The 20,932-nt window shown below is 36.0% G+C and overlaps 1 protein-coding gene across 3 annotated transcripts in view; it reads left to right on the forward strand.

The window, feature by feature from the left end:
• LOC6557447 (venom dipeptidyl peptidase 4) overlaps positions 1-20,932 on the forward strand; it is a 68,674-nt gene that overhangs the window by 26,752 nt on the left and 20,990 nt on the right. The window contains exon 1 of one of the 3 annotated variants that reach the window (XM_001984938.3): positions 3,735-3,901. The exons of 1 other annotated variant lie outside the window; for it this stretch is intronic. The gene's annotated coding sequence lies outside the window, so the exon portion shown is untranslated. Of the gene's footprint in view, positions 1-3,734; positions 3,902-20,932 lie in introns of those variants that run through there. One more of the 3 variants, XM_032743555.2, reaches the window with a different exon arrangement.

Raw genomic sequence — 20,932 nt, forward strand, 5'->3', positions numbered from 1 at the left:
TATTGGTTTACGAACAGCGAACTTCATTAATTTTATTTTATCCATTTCTTTCTAGGTAAGTCTTCAATATGGAGATATAGGATACAATAAGAGGTAAAGTATAAGCAAATAGAACATTAATCGTACAAAGACTTCAGCACAAATGAATTAATCGGCTAATGGCTTTTGTCTATTTGGTTCTATTCTAAGAAATCAATTGAATTCAAAGCATAAATAAGTTCAATTTTATTCATTTAAAAAGAGTTAATGGAATGCGAAAAGGTGTTTTATGAGATTAAGAGCTTCAACTGGAGAGCAGAACAGTAGGCGATAAATAAAACAGTTTGCAAGCGAATTTGATATATTATAAAGTGTTGCAAAATATTTAAATTGAATATGTAAATTCTATTATAATATAGGCAAGTTAGCATTCTTTTGTGTCAACTTTCATTGAAGTATACACTCACAGCATCGTTATTGTTGACTTGCAACCTTTTCTTGACCCCCAAATCATCAATTATGCATGAGCGAGTATGTTAAAGCTGTTCTCTGTGATTGAACTGTACAAAATGTTTGTGGCATAATGAAAACGACACAAGTGAATTTTCGATTTTTTCAGTTGCTTGGCTGCTTGTTGGCCCTATACGCAATAAATCACTGTTCAACCGCACATCAATTTTAAAGCTACCCAAACCCTAATAATAACCGAAAAAGCTTTTAGAATTTAAGGTGTACAATGGGGGGCAGATGGGTGCGTTAGTTAACTGGATTATGTAGGCCAATCAATCAACATTTTTGCTGTGTGTGACGAAAATTAAGCTCAAATATGTGCAAAATACGCAAACCGTACCGTAAACTGTCAAATTTGTGGCCAGGAACATGAAGCAGTACTTGAACCTGTGTCAGTGTCTGCCTCTCGCCGGGAGTAGATGGCGTATGCATAATGTAAAATACAAGCAGCTTAAAATTTTATTAATTAAACGAGGTTCCATACCCCGTACTCAGAAACTGTCAAGAGAGGTATTTGAGTGATGTGGGCCTGTAATTAACGAAAGGAAGTTTCCATAAATAGATTAAATCATAATCATAATTATATTAAATTGCAGAGCCCTTACTGAATGTTCTTACAGGGTATTTTCTAGTCGTAAAAATAAATTTAAGCTGTATGTGTGCGGCAGAAGAAAGCTTAATAAAATGTCGCCAACAAAAACAGCTAGAAATAAACTCAATATTTGCGCATTTGCGCTTTTTGTGAGTTCATATATTTGTATAAAAGAGTCTGCATGTGTGTGAGTGTGTGTGTGTGTGTGTGTGTGTGAGTGTGTATATGTTCCACTGTCTGCACTGATGCATACAGTAAGCCGATAATGCGCCAACAATGACGCCATCGAGCAGCACTATTCGACTTAAATCGGCTTATTGCCTCTTGACTTCGATTCGGCAGTCAGGGCTTAAGCTTAAGTGGATAGCTGTCAATTGATATACCATTAAACCGATAGTTTTCGGATTTCCACTTGGCAGCTGCCTAAATGTATTTCGTGTGCAAATCTAAGAAACAAATCAATTAAATACCATCCAATTGATTATGTATTAACTGCAAATATAAACTTGTCTAACAATAACTTCAGTTGGAATCATACTTTTTTAAATTTGCTTTAAATTAATTTAAATTATAATGGTAGGGCCTCATCATTTATGAAAAATATAAAAAAACAAATATAAGCAGAATATAAAAAGCTCAGATTCTTCACCATCTCTAGACATATCCTCCCCCTCCACTAAGTCGAGTATTACTGCTGAGAAATTTCATCATTTGATTCGTTGCCGATAATATCTTCGTAGCTCACATCTTGCAATTCACATTGAGTTTGTAATGGATCGACAAGTTCTACATTTTCCTGTTCGGTTATTTCTGCTAACGCATTTTCCACAGTTACCTTCATTTCCTGTATCTCAACATTTAGCTGACGAATGCGCTCCAAGTTTTCTCGAGCACGGGCCAAAGCTTGACGGATGCGATCATGTATATTTTCCTGGGCGATGCGATGATTTGTCACATCCTCCCGGAGGCAATTCAATATCATGCGACGATAATCTACACTGTTGGGGTCCATTGCAAAACAATATCAATTATATTTGCAACTTACAATTTTAGAGTTAGTTTTGTTGTGAGTCTCGTTGTTAAATTTATTGAAATATAATGAGCTTTGAGTAGACGCCAGCTTGTGAAACCCCACATCCGCTCAGAACATTAGTTGATTGATGGCATTTACTTAATATAATTATTTGAGTAAGCCGATTAGGTAGTTAACTAATCTGTATATGGTGCATGACCAATCGACAAATCAATGCCATTATTAACATGAAATTATCAGGCTCATAAAACTGGTCATAAATGACCAGTGATTTGGGCTCATGGCAATTAAAGTATTAAAAGCTTCCTGACCTGCCTTGCCTCTCCGCGTTGTGTCTTTATGTGTCTGTGTTTATGTGCTGCATAATTGATTATCCCGTGGGCCAAACATGTCCTTGGCTTGTGTTGTCCCCTTCGTCCCTTGTGCGGCAAGCATAAGCCATTAAGCTTTATGATGATTTAAATTGCGATGACAATGATAACTATTAGGATTTTAATTTGATTATATTCATATTTGCCTCCAGTTCTTTACCTCTCAGATCCAATTTACTTTCGTCTTAATCTCCGCTCAAACTTTTTGAATGCCAAAATGTTAACTGGCTTAAGCATTTGAGTTTTGCACGACACTTCTCAACGGGCCTTCTTTTCTGTCAGCTGTCCCTCGTGTAATGTCCAGGGTTTTTTTTTTTTGCCTAATTGGATTAATTGGCAGCCGCAGGTTTGCCCTTGGGTTATTGTGAGTGTGATTAGGGTATTTATCATTTTTCTTCTTTTTATTTCTCTACGAAGGTTAATGAACGAAGTGCGAAGTTTATAAGTTGGTTGTCTTACTTTTAACATGAATTTAAATTGAGATAACCAAATAAATAAGTAAATAAAGCATTACATTTTCCAAATCAGATTTGCACAAATTAAATAATGAATAAAAATATTATTGCAAGCAATTTGTACTTAAATTCACCATCGAATTCATACCAATTTCAAATGTATTCAACGATAAAACTATAATAAATTCTTATTTTGGCTATGCATAAGAAACTTCGTTAAATATTAAAGCACATAATCGGTAGTGTTTCGAGTTGTATACACACAACTTATTCACTAAATTGTCAATGCATAAATATAACGTATACGCAATGAATGCCAACCAAATGGTAAGCCAAAGAACAGGAACTAAAACAAAAACTGTAATCCGAGTCATGAAACTCGCAACGCAGACAAAACTCAAATCCGCTTCTAAGCAATTTGTCGCAAATACACCAACAGCACACACACAAGAGCACACAACAGCACACACACATTTAGAGAGAAACACATATTCTTACAGTGTTGTGGGGTGGCCAGAAGCGACACCTGTTGCCCTGGACCAGCAACTTGACTCAATTTCAAACACTCACTCTCTTAGCACTTTGCGCTCTTCGTTGCGTTTGTTGTGGTCTGCTCTTTCGCCGGCAACAACACACACAATTTGGCGCCTTGACACAATCAGGTTTTTTCGCACTCTTTGCTTTTCGCTGTAATTCTCGCTCAATGTTGGAGAACTGGCGCTTCCAGCTGCTGTGTGGCTTTGGCTGCCATGGCTCAGTTTACAGTTTAGTTGCCGCTTGTTAGTCGCCACGTGCGGTTCGGTTTCGGGCAATCGCTGCGGCTCCCTCTCTCTCTCTATCTATATTTTCTCTCACTCTCCATCGGTCGCTGTGTGGCCAAATAGTACGCGACTTTCTCGTCTCCGTGTGTGTGCGAGTGTGAATGTGAGTGTTTGTGTACGCTGAAGCGCTACGTCGATGTGTGAGTGTCATTCGCGTGCTTTAGTAAACAGTTATATATATACACATAGACAAACGGATTGGGGCATGTAGATAAACTGGCGGACAAGCGGATAGGCGGACAGACAGACATTCATTTCCATTGCGTTGGCGTTTGCATTCTAGTTGCGCTGTCGTCGTCGCCACGGCTGATTTTCCATTACTTTATGCAGCACGATCTATATGAATTTTTGAATTTGTTTTTTATTTGTTTTTTTTTTACCTACTAACGTTCGCAATCTATCCCCCGCTCTATGTGCTCCGCTCGTTTGCGCCCTTGTTTGTGAATTTGCAACTGTAATCAAATTTGACGTTTCATTTACAACTTAGATTTGCTTTGAAATTTGCTTGCGGTTTCATTTTTTACATTTCTCTTACCGTCGTCGCTGCCGCCGTTTTGTCTGCGCCACTAAATTCAACAAATTATTTACGAAAATCCAAAGCACCAAAAACTTTGCCAGCTATTTGGCTCGCCTGCCTTTTCTGTGTTTTAGGTGCCTCTAACACGGGTGAAATTTTGTTTATACAAAAAAAGAAAAAACTAAATAAATAAAAAAAGGAAGCGACATAAGAAGAAAACATTGAAAATGCAGGCGAAAATACTCATGCTTTATAACCATGGCGACCTGTCAAGTATTATGAAGTGTCTTACGAACTTGGCTTGAAAAGCTTGGCTAAATGCCGAACTGAGAAAATCATGCATAAAACTTATTGCATGAATGTTTATAGCGCAAGTCGGTAAACTTAAAAAAACTGCATAATAAATTACATAAAACATATAAAAACTATAAATATTTAAAACAAAAATAATAATAAATAATAATAACTGAGATGAATATGAGCACCCAAAAAAATATTTATAATTATGCTTGAGATTTTGATATAAATTTCCAATTAAAATACGTTCCATATAAGCTTATACCAATTAAAATTATATTTATAATTATCTGAAGAAATGTTACCAATTTTAATCCGGCAATATTCAAGGGTCGGTTTAAAGTCTTAAACTCTAGTTAGAAAAAGAACAATACTTCTTCTCATCAGTCTTATTAAATCTGCTTATGTTATAAAAATATTTGTAATGTAAAATATTGTTTTATTTAATACAAATTTGTCGACTTATTCAATCTCAATTTCATATCTGTTGCCACAAATCAATTAGCGTGTTATTTTTTTACATACATATTCCAACATATTTACACGTCCTTGTAGAAGCATCCCAAACTGACAAATGATTGTCCAGTAACATTTCCATTTCCACAAGTTGTAATTGATACATAAATATTCAATCAAAAGTTCGTGTAGCAAATGGAAATAAAAGAGCAATAAAGGGAAAGCTGATCTGAGTTCGTATCGAAAAAATGTGAAAAAATGTGGAGGCCCTTTCAATATTCATACAGCAAAAAAAGTAAAAAGCATAATGGATTAAAATAAAATAGAGGAAGTGAAAATGTACATAAAAAATGGCTTAGGGAAGATGGCTAAAAAGCTTATCAAAATTTAAGTCGCTTGAGTCGAGTCAAGTGAAAATTAAGTGGCAAACGATAAGCCTAACATATTAATAAATAAAATATAAGAAAATATTGTCAATGATAGCATATATTGATAAATGTATGCTTATATATTCTATATTTAAGCTACCCAAAACACACATTTTTGAGTCCACTGGGCAGCCAGCAGTCCATAAAATAGGCCGTTTGAAAGACTACAAGTATTATACACATTTGTCAGTATATTTATATATATATATAGATATTTTCTATATTTAGATGCATTCTATAGATGGCGTGCGAGTGAGCATTGCGTATGAGTAATATTCAATTGTTTTCAAGATTGTTGAAAATTGAGAAAACAAATCAGAATCGATTCCATCAAAAAGTCCGAAATCAAAATAAAATTATACGCAACTGAATAAAATAAAATAAAAATAAGAGTGAACAAATAGACAACAGCAACAATTTCATGATTCGTTCACAGTTGCTATGAAATATTATATAATAATTTTACTTATGGGTTTTTCAAGCGTATTTTTTAATACGATTCCCCATCGTCATCAGCATGCATATACCAAAAAATGAAAACCACAAAAGCTTATCAGTACACAAGCAGCAATTATCAGAAACACAGATTACACTTCAGTCTTAAACGCGAATTGTTATTTGAAATTGTTGCGTTAGCACTCAATCCACAAATCTAACAATCCTATGTAAATAGCGAGACTAACAATAAGGCACTCAACCTAAATCATTATAAGAATCAAAAACATTTAAATGAGTCGAACACACAATTCAATGCATATATTATACATACATAATTATTTGAATTTAATTATGCTAATTATACGATGAGCTGAAAAACTCATTTTATACTAATTGCATCAATGCTAAGATGGGAGACTGATAAACAATTAAACAAAATTGTTAAATTGCATTAAGATAAATATTTTTAAAATTTAAAAAAAGGCAATTTAATGAAAATTTTTAATTTTTAATAATTATCTGGTAGAACATTATGTCTTCACTTAATGGTAAAAATATGCTTGCTTAATGCGTTCTTTTATTTAAAATAAATAAGAACAATATCTGCTCGATATGAAAATCGATGATTAAATCTTCTTGGGCTTAAATGGATAAATGACTTTATATTTGTTAATTTAATGAGTTCACTTTTGCACGTAAATCAGATAGAAAAGAAAAATCAACAACGAGTTAAATTAATTGATTAATTTTAACGAGTGGCAGCAGTAGCCACTTAACACGACAGCAGCCCCATCAGGAAGCGTAAAGGGAAAAAAAAGAAAATGTAAGCCTCCAGCGACAAGCACAACAACAAAAGAAACGCTTGACAAAAGTTGACAATTTTAATTATGGTTTAAAAGTCGACATCCGACGTTTTGTACTTTTTTATTTTTGCCGCTTAATTAACACTTTTGTTGTATATAAGTGGGCAAGGCTTTTAATATCAACCATAAACCGCAGGATATTTGAGAGCTGCTGTTCTTTTTTTTTTTTTTTGGGTTTAATGAATATTAAGCACAGATTTGGGTCGAAAAATTGGTTAGTTTGCAGCAATGTACTTTCAACTTATTCAAAATGCGATATTTAAGCTGTATTTGTTTTTACTTTTATTTTATTTATTTTTGGTTGATTTATATATATATGTATATGTATACTTATATATATATATTGTGCGGTTGCTTCATTGCGCATTCAAGTGGCCCCGTTTGCCAAATGAAAATGAAAATGGGAATAAAACCAAACCCAATAAAAACTTGTCTACACGGCCAATTGGGCATTTAAACCGTGAATTGAAAGCTGGCCCGGTTCTGTCTATGTCTAGCCTGAATTTGGCTAGCAATCTGTTCAAAAGAAGCGAAAAAGAGAAGCGATAGACATTAGACCACACAGTTTTCATTAGGTTTAGCAAATTTTCATAGCCTAATTCGTGGCGCCTTTCTTATTACGTATGCGTAACGTGTTACGCTCGCGTAGTAAAACCATCAAAAGAGCAGCGCGTCAAAACACAAATAAGGCCAACAAACAGAACCCACAAATACAGAAACACTGGTTCATCAGAACGGTAAACAAAATGCGCTGAGAAGGCAAACATTTGTCTACGAAATGAGCTAATTAAAGCCACATTAAAAAGTCAAATAAATTTGTTATACATATACATATATATATATATACATATATCTCTTTTTCTTCTCTGTCCTCGCACTTTTAGTATAGCCTCTTATGCTTCTGCTGAGTGATTAATTTTCATATTTTAACTGACAAAAAAAAAAAAAAAAACACAATAAGGAGAATGAGTGAAAAAGGTTGTACAAAACAGCAAATGGACGTTACACAAAAAGGTCGAGCAGCGTGCAAAAACATGCTCACTTTTATCCATATTTATGCATAATGCGAGTGTCGACGGGTATAATTAACATTCACATTGAAAGCAACCCGTGCGTCAAATGTGAAATATGCAACATGCCACGCCTGCTCAATGGCCATTCACACATATGTACGCACACCAACACATACGCACTTTTAATATATTAATCAAGTGCCACACATGGGGGAAGATACAGAAAAAAAAAACTTGTATGCGATAATTGCAGAAACTTTGTATGCAGCATAGTTTTACTGCTCGTTTTTATTAAAAGCTGAAGGATACTTTCAGCTTTCTGGCCCAATAAAGGCTTAGTAAAAGCGATTCCATTTAGAAATATTTCAAGTTTCGTAAGTGCATTTCTTTAGCAATTAGTGTTAAATAAATTTCAGAGTGAAAACTGTTCAACATCTTTAAATTAATGCTAACTTTAATCAGTATCCATTCAGTTTAGAGCTCGGTCTCTTTATGCGAATATTAAAAATAGTGCCAAACAGCAGCTTATAAAATTGATATTCAGCTGTGCAATTTAATTTTGGTTAGTACCTGAACTCAAACCAAAAACCATCAAAACGATAAAAAGCGATATTCTCTGTATTAAATCTCTAATGGCATTACTAAATATGCTCTTAATTTACTTAATAGTTATTTATTGTTGCGTGTGCGATGCAGTTAGGAACACCAACACCAACCCCAACACAAATAACCACAACTTAATTCCGTAACTTTTTGCGTGTGTGGTTTTTGTTCTAATGCATGGCTCTCTGCACAGCTCTTGTGTAAATCACACGATTGCTATAATTAGCAAAAGCGATTTAATAACGCTTTACTCGCTAAGCAACTGCAGCTGAGCATTACCTGATGAGAATTATAAAAACTCAGTTGAATTGAGCGTTCCACGATCCAGTGAGCTGATGTAGAATTATATACTCTCCAAGCGAGATACAGAGAGAGAGAGAGAGAGAGAGAGAGGAGAGAGAGACAGAGACAAATTGCGATACAGACGTTGTCGTGTTTATTATGATTATTAATCCCAATTCGGTTTGGTTTTCATTTCCACAACAATGCAATTAATAAAGCAAATTGCATAAGGTTATTAATACACAATCATTACAAGTATACATATTATATTTGTGATGTTTATAAAGAAATTTATTATTTACCATTATTTTCTTGCTTCGAATGAATAATTGAATGAACATGCTCGTAATCTTTGAAAAGCAGACAAACTAATTGCAATCAAATTCACTTTGTTATATATTGAAGTCAATGCTTTTATGAGTTTTAATCAATAACTTTGCTTGCAAGACAATGCTGTGCTAAGTCAAAGAGAAATAAGCTGCCAATTGCTAATTTTACTGTGATCAGAATTCAGCTGCAGATGATGCAATCAAAACTGAAAATCTTTTAAGGCTTCGACAGCAAATCACCCATTCACACCTGTTTGTGCAAATCTGAAACCTTAGCAGTAGTAATAGCATAGTTTTGTTAAATCTGTAGTAAAATAACTAGTAATGAATATTAGGTGCAGGATATTGCCTGCTCGGGCACTCTGATTTCCCTCTTATATTTGGGCACAGCCACTTACTTTACTCAAGTGGCACTTCAATTAAAATGATTGTCTTAAATGTTGGCGAAAAAGCGACATAAAGAGTGTCAGTCAGTCAGTCAGTCAGTCAGTCAGTTGTTGGATGCTATTACAACGGGTCGAGTGTAGTTAATTCATTCAGAGATGGCAGACAGTTTCCAACTGTCCGCCCACTCATTCATGCATTCATTCATTCATTCATTCGCTCACTCGCTCATTCATTGTGGCAGCAGCAACAATAAGCGGCACTTAATGTGCTGAAAATAACGCACTTGTACGTACTTGTCTAATTTATTTGATTACACTTACAATTTCCGTTCTTTTTTTTTATATTGTTGTTCATTAAATAGAAAACAAAAAAGAGTTTTACGCAGTAGTTTTCATGTCACTTTCGATGTGCTTTAAAGGGAAACCAAAGTTTCTGAACAACCCTTGTCAGAATCACGTTAAATGAATTGCCTTGAATTGCTCGGTTTATAAACGAATATTTAATGCTTCACTTATCTTATCTGAATAACCGAAATAGGTGTACAGCTTATAATTACAAAGCAACTATTTATGGCTTTAAAATTTGCTGTTGAAATACACATCAAGTTTGTATGAGCTTTGCATTTAACAGCATGAATATTCAATGTGCTGCTCTAATTCTACTGCAAATATGAAGTGGCAACCATTTTTTTGTTCAACTTAAAGTTGAAGCTAGCTTGAAAACTGTGAGCATCTTGCCGAAAACCGGTCGCATTAAATTTAAATAATTAATAGGCCATGTACTGCACCAATAAGCAGATTAATGAACACAATTCGCATTAGGAAATGTGCCCAAAGCTGGCAAGAGAAAGAGACTAGAAAGGCTGAAAATACACAAATCACATGTCTGGGCTGGGCTAATCGTGAGACGATAATGGCCACTTGGGCCTATTAAACCTGTCATGTGGAGAATATCGATAAGATTGTGTTGCGTGTATGTTTAGCCGATTATCTTATCGTGATATCAGTAATGCTCCATAAATTAAGTTGCCCACTCAATTTCTACACCAGCATTCTCAACTTAAATCGTTGCGTTTAAGTCTTGTGCAATTTCAAAGGCGGCAAAATGCCACAAACATATTCCTCGATGAAATTCTCCCTAAGCATGCAAATTATGCACAATAAACAGAGTCGAAACTATTGTTATTATTACACAAGGGGACTAGGGGAAGGTCCATCTTTGAATCTTAGCCAGAACGTTAGACTGTTTCTGGCTCAAGAGTTTCGGTGAAGCTGAAACAAATGTATCATGAATATGTTTGGTCACATCGAATTGGGCAAAGACAAAGGCTCAGGCTCAGACATTCACATATTTGCACATCTCTTGAGTCGTAAACATTTATTGATGCCTGAACGGCAGAGAGTTTTGGGGGCGTGCAAAATCAATATTGAAATTTAAGCAACAATTTTTCAACAGCGACCACAAAAATTCACAAGACTGGAGCTTCATCCATGTTCATATATATGTATATATATATATAAATATATTACATGTGACCACAACAAAAGGACTTAGGGACCTTGTAACAGTTTGTTGTTCATGTTTTTGGTGGGAGGGGGGTATGTGAAGAGTAAGAGGGGGAGGGGTGGGAGGGAGGAGTCCGATGACTGTTTGCTAATTTGTTGCTTTTGTGCTGGTTGGTTTTTTATGGCCAAGCACTTTGATATTGGTCGAGTCTTTTGTATGGTCCCTTCTGTTGTTGTTTCTATTAATTAATAGCTATGCCCGGCGCATGGTCACTTCCATTGTCATTTTGGCAATGAGCTGTGACCAAAGGCATTCGTTCTGATTAGACAGAAAATGTGCCTTAAGATGAACCACCAGCAGTGGGTAAAGCACAATAACAGCTTTAAGTAATACAGTAAAATTTAATACCTCAAATGAGTATAGTAGTGAGATAATTTGAATTGTATTTGCACCCATTTTGTATGCTTAACACTCTGGCAGCCAGTTAATTTTGAATTGAACTTACTCTCTCATTTATTGCTCAACATTATCCTAACTGCTCATTTAGTCCTGCCTGTAATTGTCTCATGACCTTTGGCTTAACTACAAGCAATCCTGATACTCTTTCACCTCTATTATCGCACTCAATTATCACAATTGAACTGTATTAGCAAAACATTATCGGACCCCGGTTAAATGTCTGCATTACCTAATCTACTACTTGCTTCAATTATATGGTTGCTTTTTGCTGGCAACCCAAACTGGCCGAAACTTATCGCTTCGATGGTTTAACAAACGCCGAAAAGCAATTTGAAAAGCAGTAATACAAAGCACTTAAATACTCATGAGATGCGCCTCTTATGAGGCAAGCAGCTGTCGTGAGTGCAGCTACAAAAAGTAATGGGATGGATGCGAACTTAGACCCAACTTCAAAGTCCAATGCCTTATTATGTGCCAGGCTGAATTACCTTCTACAATTTGTTGCCTAACGCCAGATGTTGCCGGGCTCAAGGCTTATTTGTTGCACGATTGTATTTCACTGTTGCTAGTTCATAAATAAGCATATAAATTAAATAAAAATAAAGCCAGCGACAGTTGTCAATGTTCTCGCCGAGCCTTGCACTAGGCAACATAAAAGTGCCACTACTTATGTGTAAGTCTGTGTGTGTATTAGTGTGTATGTGTGTGTGTGTGTGTGTGTGCTTTTGTATTCTTACAATGCTTATTAATGTCAGCCATAAAGCAAATTGCAAGTACGTCTATTTAATAACCAAGCAGTCGCCCAAGGCCATAAAAACTTTGGATCAAGTTTGCTAGCTAAATTAAAATCTCCGCTTTTCCTAGTTTCTACAGGCTGTGTTTGAGTGTGTGTGAGTGTGTGTGTGTGGTTGCTAAACTAGCTTTAATAATGTGCAAGGGCAAAGTGAAACATAAAAGCATTTTATTAACTTGAACTTTATGCAAACATCAAAGTATCATAAAGCCAAAAAGCAGCCATAAAAAATAATATTCTCAAAGTTGCTATCGAAAATGTTCACCTTAGACATCTGCATACGGTAGACGTTGCTCATGAAATTCAAATATTTACAATATTTATTCAATTTTAGCTTTTTCCTTAAAGCATTCATGGCTTATCAATGAATTGCCTGCAGGCGAAAGGTTGTTTTGCCACAATAAAGTCGTGTCCTTGTTATTGCACACAAGGAATAAAAACGAAACGAAACGAAACGAAAAGAAAAGAAAAAATATAAGAAAGAATTACGAAATTCCGAAGCCGAAGACTTAATACCCTTACTTACTGTATTTTGGTATCTGACATATATTCTTTTATTCTTATAAACCAAGATGTTGTTTCACAATTTGAGATTGTCTCACATCTAAAGAAATCAATTTTAACCACAAGAAATATCTTCAATTCATATATTTTATTTGTTATTTAATTTTCACACAATGTTTTTTAAATTGATGATACCCGCAGATCTTATACAAAAAGCTGTGGCAGAAACTTGTATACAGGTCAAATACCTTTATGCTTCTGACATGGCTTTTAAGAAGACCAAATGAGACACGACAAATAGCTAAAAGCAGCATGAGTCAAAATCAATTAGGGTCACTTGTCCGTTTAATGTAACAAAATAAAAGTAAATAAATATAATTAAAGCTTCTTGTATTTGGTAATTTAATAAATCAGCTTAATAATTTGTGCAACAAAAAACCTTTTTATGAAAGCTTTATTGTAATTATTATCCTTAATAATAATTAAATTTCGTGTAAAAGAAAAGTCGAAGAATACAAATGCAAACTCTTTAATTAGAGTGGTAGACTACGAGATACGCTTTATTCAAATATGAATTTTTCTAACTTACATTCAGATTATAAGTGAATTAAGTTTACTATCAAGACTTTAACTTTATAATTAAATTTGTAAATATTTAGTTTATCTGCAATTTTGAAGTGCCAAACTATTCAAAATATCATTAAAACTAATTTAATAACAAAGTCAACAAACTCATTCATTTTCTCTTTAGTTCCCTTCCCTGTTAGTCAATAAATTAATCCCCAATCAAAATATAATTATGGCCACAGCCAATAAACAAGATTTATTATTCGTTCTCCACTTTCCATTCCCCTCGGTGCGTCTTTGTCAGCTTATCCAAACTGGAGCTGTCAACAAATTGTCGACATTCTGATCAGGTCCAAGTCAAAGTTGGCCGTAGACAAAGCCAAGTCAACTGATAAGTTGATAAGAGCCATTGACTAATAATGAAAGCTGCTTTGAGGTCACACCAGTGCCCTAGCATTCAATAGAATGGTTTCAATGGTCTGAAAATTCTATATTCCCGAAACACAAAGTCGAATACGAAATGAGTTTGGGTCGCCGCCCGGCTCCAGTTAGTCTCGGTAGTTCGCTAATTGGCTGGTGCCATAAAACTTTATTACTTTCAAATCAGTTTCGGTGTTGAGTTGAAAAAAAGGGGAGAAAACAGTTTGCACAAGTGGCCGAAAACTTGAAATTTATTTGAGAACCGGAAGCCCAGAGAAATGAGGGCCACATTATTTCTTGTTGCGTAACATTTTGTTGCATACTTTTCGGACGTTGTTTTGGCAAATATTCGGCATAGTGATGTGCACCACTCTTGAAAGTGAATCAAACAATCCGTACAAAGTTTTTAGTCAGCATTAGGAAAGCATGAAATTTCTTATTTTTTTGTCTAACTAAACTTGTATCATCTAGATGATATTATAAGCTACTTTCATTAATTATATTTGCGTGGATAAACACTTGTGCGTATTTATTATAATTTACATAACTTTGAATTACACTCAGACTATTTCAAAGAACGTTATCCCCATTCTTGGCACATTTCTACATTTCTAATGCACTCAACTATGCAAACTCGACAAAAAAGTTTTTAATTATATGCGGGCTTGGGACAAAGGGAAAATGACATTTGTAATTATCACGTGCAAATTTCTAATTTAAGTTTGTGGAGCAAATAATTAAAAGTAAATTTGCTTTCGACATTTTAATATTAGCAAACTGCACTGCCTGCAATATAAACTTTATAAGTGCATAGTTCAGTTAAATGTGCTTTAAATATACTTGCATAATCTACGCGCACACACTTTTCGTAGGGATTGCATTTCTCTCTCTCTCTCTCTCTTTCTATCCCTTCTCTCTCTTCCTCTCTCTCTCTGTTTCTCTGCCTGAATGGTGCTGCACCCATTGCGATTCCTTCTTGTCCTCGATTATCCATCGCTTGGCCAATGCTGCTGCCTTTGAAGAGGCCTTTCTGCAATGCGGCGAATGCACTGAAATAATTTTTATTAAAATGTCAACAGTCTGGCAATGGGCATTCAACATGAACATTGAAGCCTGCCAAGAGTTTGAAATGTTTGCCAGCACATTGCAGTCGTGCATGCTGCATGCATATGTGTGAGTGCGTGTGTATGTGCGTGTGTATGTGTGTGTGTGAGTGTGTGTGTGTTTGTCAAGCATGTAAGTGTCTGTTTTGCTTGGACAATATGAAGCGAATCGAAACATGTCAGACAAAAATTGCGCCGAGCGGCTAGCTTGAAAACTTCCCAACTGAAGCGAAGCTAAACCAAAATAGTGCACCTCTATCCGAAGAATCCTATTCTCTCAGTTGAATTATGTTGAATATTATATACAATTTTACTTAAACTGAATTCACTTTTAAGAATTCATAATCAATTCCCAAAGGTGGATGGAATAATTATATTCAAAATTAAGTAATGGCTTGAGTTAAATGGTACATTTTTTAGAATAATAGTTTCAGATGTACACTAAACCAGTTTTAGACTATGTGTATGAGAATAATTAATAAATTGAATATGTTATTATCGAATTAAGCATTGTATTTTCCACCACAAAATTCAAGTACCCAATGCAAGAGTACATAAGAAAAACTATGAAAAAGGTTTATGTTTTTGGGCGCACCGAAACACGTTTCGACAGGGCAAATCCTAATGTGAAACGTGCAGCAATTAGAAGGCAATGATAATTCCTGTATGAGCATAAAAGCTAATATCCTCTTAGGCGCATTACAGAAAAAAAAATACAGCAGCCTGATTCGCATATCAATGAGAGCGGGGGGACCCACAAAAACAAGTTTCATTTACAGCTCCCTCTGAGAATTTTGAGTTCCTGATGAGCTCAGAAGGTTTTTTTTTGCATTTTGTTGCTGCATTTTTCTGCTTTCTCTCTCTCTCTATCTCTCTCTCTCCTCTCTCTCTATTTTTATTTGTTTCTCTCTCTCTTTCTTTTTTTTTTGTAGCCCTTCTATGGCTGCAGCAAATTGCTCGCTCGTGAGTTGCAGCTTAGCGTGAGCAAAACAAAAAAAAAAAGGGGGGAAAACGAGGAAAACACATTGAATATGAAAGCTTAGGAAAATTCTTGAAGTTTTTTCATCTGCAGCCAACTGGCCAAGTTCATAAGTACGCTCTTCAATTAACTGTACAAAATGTGCAGAAATATAAAAAATTGAAAGGCAAACATCGAAGAATGAAAAAGAAAATTGTTTAAAAAAAATAATAAAACTTTATGTTAAATCGTAAATATTTACGGGTAGTGAAGTCAGTGCTTATGGCAGCCAAATTTATCTCAGCGTATATTGAACTCAGTTATTGTATTTGTTGTTTCGTTGTTGGCTCTGCTGCGGTTAGTGGTTGGAGCTGCTGTCTAAGGCGATAAAATGAGAAATTTATATGACAATTAGATGGTTCAATTAGGATATACTTGGCTTTATTTTGAGATATTTATTGCTTATGGTAGTGGTAAACTGCACAGTTTTTGAACTGAATCTAACGACGAGGGTTGCTTCAATTTGCTTAACCTTTGAATGTGTGCTGTTCTCCAGCATTAACAATATCTGCTAAATTAGCTCACATTATATTCAAATTTAAATCAATAACGAAATACAGCCACAATGAATAGTAGAGTAGCTTATTGAATTAATTAAATTATACATATAATGAATATTTCATATTTTGAAAATAATTGAATCAATATATTTATGAGCATTAATTGCAAACTAATTTCAGCTTATTTAACGATTTATTTTTTATTATTTAACAGAAGTTCCATTTAAATATTTACAAGTCAAATTGGATTGTCAATTCCGAAAAATATTTATTTAATTATTTTGTTTGCACATTCCATAAATTTATCACAAATAGAATTGTCAGAATTGAAGCAGAGACCAATGTAAACATTATCAGCGTTTAGTATAAAGCAAATAATATTAATACTAACTGGGAAAAAGGCAGATAATGCAAAGAAGTAAAATGACAATACAGGCTGACACCGATAGTCGTAAATTTTCGCACACATATATCTGTAAGCTGGACATGAACTGGACCCATAAAAATGGCCGACAAAAGCGAATAATGCGCACATTCGAAATTCGAGTATGCAATAATAAAGAGCAAATGACAGACGCAAAGAAAAAAAAAACCGAATAATATTCAAATGGGGGCAAGTAAATTGCATTATCGTCGATTTGTAAATTTATTGCATGTAAATAAATTGCTTGTACAACAAATCAATTGATGTTGCCTGCTCTTCTTATTGGTTTTGCTGCTGTTACTTTTGCTATTGATCTTGTTGCTGTTGTTGTATTTGTTTTGACGTTCATTTGGACTACCAAGGAAATTGTAAAAAAAAGGCGAAATCAAATAGTCATCAAATCACGGAATGCCAAAGGACCTCTCGCAATATAATCCATTTTTAGGGCGTACCAAAAGTGAAGAGAACAAGAACACTTAAACTTTGAGTATTTTTTGCTCAAGCGGAAGTAGTTCTACTACTACTACTCTCTGTTTATTGACTGTGAACTAGTCCCAAGCGGAGCTTAAAGAGAAAAACAATTATTTTTTATTTAATTTCTGAACAATTAAATCAATGGCTAAGCCATCCAGCAAGACAACTAAGCTCTCAAATTCAAACGAAATATTCCCGGTAAAAAGGGGTTATCAAAAGCATATTAATCAAGAGTTGATATTGTAAATTGCGCATTTCATTTCATCGTTTATTACGCGTTATTGGTTTGTGATCATAAATCGTATAATGTTGATAACACATGATACTTCTAAATGTCGTTGCTAGCTTTAAAGTCGATTTATGTGACTTTTTTCATCGTATTTTTCGAACTTTACAGGTTCTAGTTCAATGTACAAATATATTGCTTTGCTGTGATGTAACCCTTTCTTTTTGCAAACCCATTAAGTAACAGGCATCGGAAAAATGTACACTTCTTGAATGTTTCCGCACAGTTTGCTTTTGCAGCACTTGCAATTTTCATTTCCACACCGCCCCGAGCCAAACCAATTTTGGGGCATAAATTCATTCGGCTGAGCACGCACAACAAATTAAACAGCACTGAAAAATCGTGGGGCAGCAAAATACAAAAAATACCCAAATAAAAAATAAAATGCTCGGTCGAAGGGGGGGTTAGCTGTTAGATGTGTGTGTGTATGTTTATTCCTGACCCTAGGCAATTCACACACTTTCTCACAACAATTTGTCTCAGTTTTGTCTTAGGCATTTCAAATCTGTTATTTTATTTGTGTGTGTTTTTTTTTTGTTTTTGGTTGCCACTGATTACACAGAAGCAATGCCAGTTGATCCCTCGTTAGATGCACGCCTTGGCGAAACCAAATTGACACTGAATTTAATTTCGCGTCAAGTTAGTGTGAAGGTGCACGTAGAGGAGGAGTGGTGAAGGATTGGGGGCTGGGGTAGAGATGTAGCTCGTTTTTGCCTCGACTTCTGACATTTGAATTGGTAATTTTCGTTTCGCTGAATGCCAGCGCATAAAAACTACGCACACACACACACTCACACGCACACACACACACTCGCACACCTATATTATACACACACACACATACAAACAGTCTTTAGTCTTGTTTATGCCACAACGGAAATTGCCTTTTTTGCGCGCCTTCCGGCCGCCATTCCGTTGGCATTACGCCTGCCTCCATGGGCTGCCGTCATATTTGCCGCATCGTTTGGCAGCCTCTGCCCCTCTGCCCCTCTGCCTCGCGCATCGCCTTTAGCTCGACTGACTGTAGCTGACAGCTAGCGCTGCAAGGATGGCTGCTCCGCTTTGGCACTCTTCGACACTCGACACTCGGCATGGCACGCATAAAGCTGTCAATGTCAATGTAACGTGTTAATTTCAAAGTGGTTTAGTTTGTTGACGCAGCTTGTTAGAAAGACAGAAACCGTTGCCAAGCAGCAGACCCCTAAAAGCAGCCCCCTCCCCCCCCCACCCGCTCCTTAACAGCAGCCAGCCCCAGCAAGCATCCCACAAGGCAGCACCTCCAACCAACATCTGGGGCATAAAATGTTTTTGTGTTGGAGCACATGTGGTTTTAATGCCTCGCAGCAACAGGAGCAGCAGTCGGGTAACCCTTTTCTACATTTTGTTGTTGCCTCAACCCCAACTCCAACCGCAAAGATTGTCAGCTCCTCCAACTCCTTCTTCGATGGCTGCTGTGGCATTTGATTGATTGAAGTCTTTTATGCTGACTGCTTAGCAGTTGTTGGTCTGCTGACGTTGTTCACTTTTTGTTGGGCACATTAAGCTTATTGATTAGACAAGCACCCGAAGATGAGGAGAAGGACGCTTAACTGGTAGCTACAAACTGGTAGTAACTGGTAGTGGGTAGCAGATGATGGCTATGGGCATTTATTTGCATTTTATAATGATTAATTAGCCAAACACATCCATCTCAAATACACTGGTAACGAATCGATAAGCAAGTTTCAATACTTCAGTACAGCAAAGCATGAAAGATTAAAAATCTAAAAGATTAAAAAGCAGGGTTCACAGCTTTAAAAGCCCGAAACAACAGGAAATTGAAATTCTGTAAGGAAACTTACAAATTGCTGACACTCGAATTTTGTACATATAAATTTAAGTATTACAATTATTTATTAAATATGTGAGCCGAATTTAAGGCATTCTGTTACTAAAACTAATCGTTAAAAACAGGGCAGAATCTTCTATGTATTTAATGTTCTTTAATTAAGACTATAAGCCTATAACCGAATCTATCTGGATTTACTACGAAAGAGCTGCTAAAGATCAGGTCTTTTTTAAAAACAAAAATCGTATCTTTAGTGTCAACTTAATGGGTTTACCTCGTAATGCAGTTCATAATGTAATAAACACAAACAATGATTTTTTCGGATCTGACAATTCGATAAGCCTTGCTGTGACACAACTTGGCTTAAGCCAAGGCCTATAGACTGACAATCCGGGCTACACGCAAATTCGATACCCAGCAAAAAAAGTGAAAGTCCATATAAAGCCGACATTAGCAGCTTGTTAAAATGTATGGACTCATCTGGATGGTTTGGCTTAACGTGGCCATAAGACAGCCCTAAAGCCGGGGCGGGCCTTCCAGTTCAGTTTGATGCCAAACTCCAAGTCTCATTACATGCTGGGGTCGCGCCTCGCTTTTAGATTGTTTTTTTTTTGCGCCAAAATGCCAACTGCCAAGCCGTTGGAGGTGGAGGCGTTGAAGTTGTTTTGCTGCGCCTGATTCCTACTCTTAGTAATGGGCTGAAGTAGTCGCCATAAATTGGCATGGGGGAATTGAGAAGGAGGTACTTGGAAGCTGTGGCAGCTGTGGCGGCTGTGAACTGCTACCAAATGCGAGCATAATAAAATTTGAGAGATTTTACACGTTGACAATGACTGCGCTTTCAAGGCAATCCAATCCAAATGGGCGGCAGAATAACATGCCTGACAGACAAACAGCACATCCCGACACATAAATAGAAAGAAGATGGGTGGGGTTCAAGGGATCAGGGAGGAGAAGGTGGACAGAGAGTGGGGCAACTACAAACGCATGCCATTGACGACAATGGACACACAGCATGAATGCAAATGTGTTTTAGGTTTGGGGACAATTGAATGCATCAGCACTAAAAGGGTACACAAAGAGCATGCATCTGTATGTGTGTGTGTGTGTGATAATTTGCCTGTGTGTGTCTTGTAGTAGTTTGGGAAGTACTCCAAAAATCTACATGCTGCTTCCGCAGCCGGGGCCAGCATGGTCAAAACCTCATAAACTTGTTAAGCCAAATTTTCGCACAAGTTCTGGGAATGAAATATCCATGATGTTGTTCTTGTCGTTAAGGTGTTGTTATTGTGGTCTGTTCATCATTTTGGCAGCTGACAGTTTGGAACAAGACAATTACCACACAACGGCAGCATTGACATGCTTAAACGTGCTCGTTGTGTGTGTGGCAAGCGAGCAACTCGAAAAACCAGAGAACCTTAGCCAATTGTATGTATGGCTGGCGTAGACAAATAATAAAAAAAAAACACATTCTGGCCATTGTCAGTCACGGTCAAAAAGTCACATCCCGTTGCCAAAATAAACAGATTTTTTTGGCCCATTCGAATAACATAGTTTTTGGGGGCGCAAACATATACATTTGTAAATGGTTAGGAGCACAGCACATAAAGCATGGTTTGCTCTTACAATTGAACTCATACGAAATGCAAGATGAGGTTCGTTTTTATTAAAACAAA

This window comes from Drosophila grimshawi, unplaced genomic scaffold, assembly GCF_018153295.1.
Source record: "Drosophila grimshawi isolate 15287-2541.00 unplaced genomic scaffold, ASM1815329v1 contig_44, whole genome shotgun sequence".
Lineage (NCBI taxonomy): Eukaryota > Metazoa > Arthropoda > Insecta > Diptera > Drosophilidae > Drosophila > Drosophila grimshawi.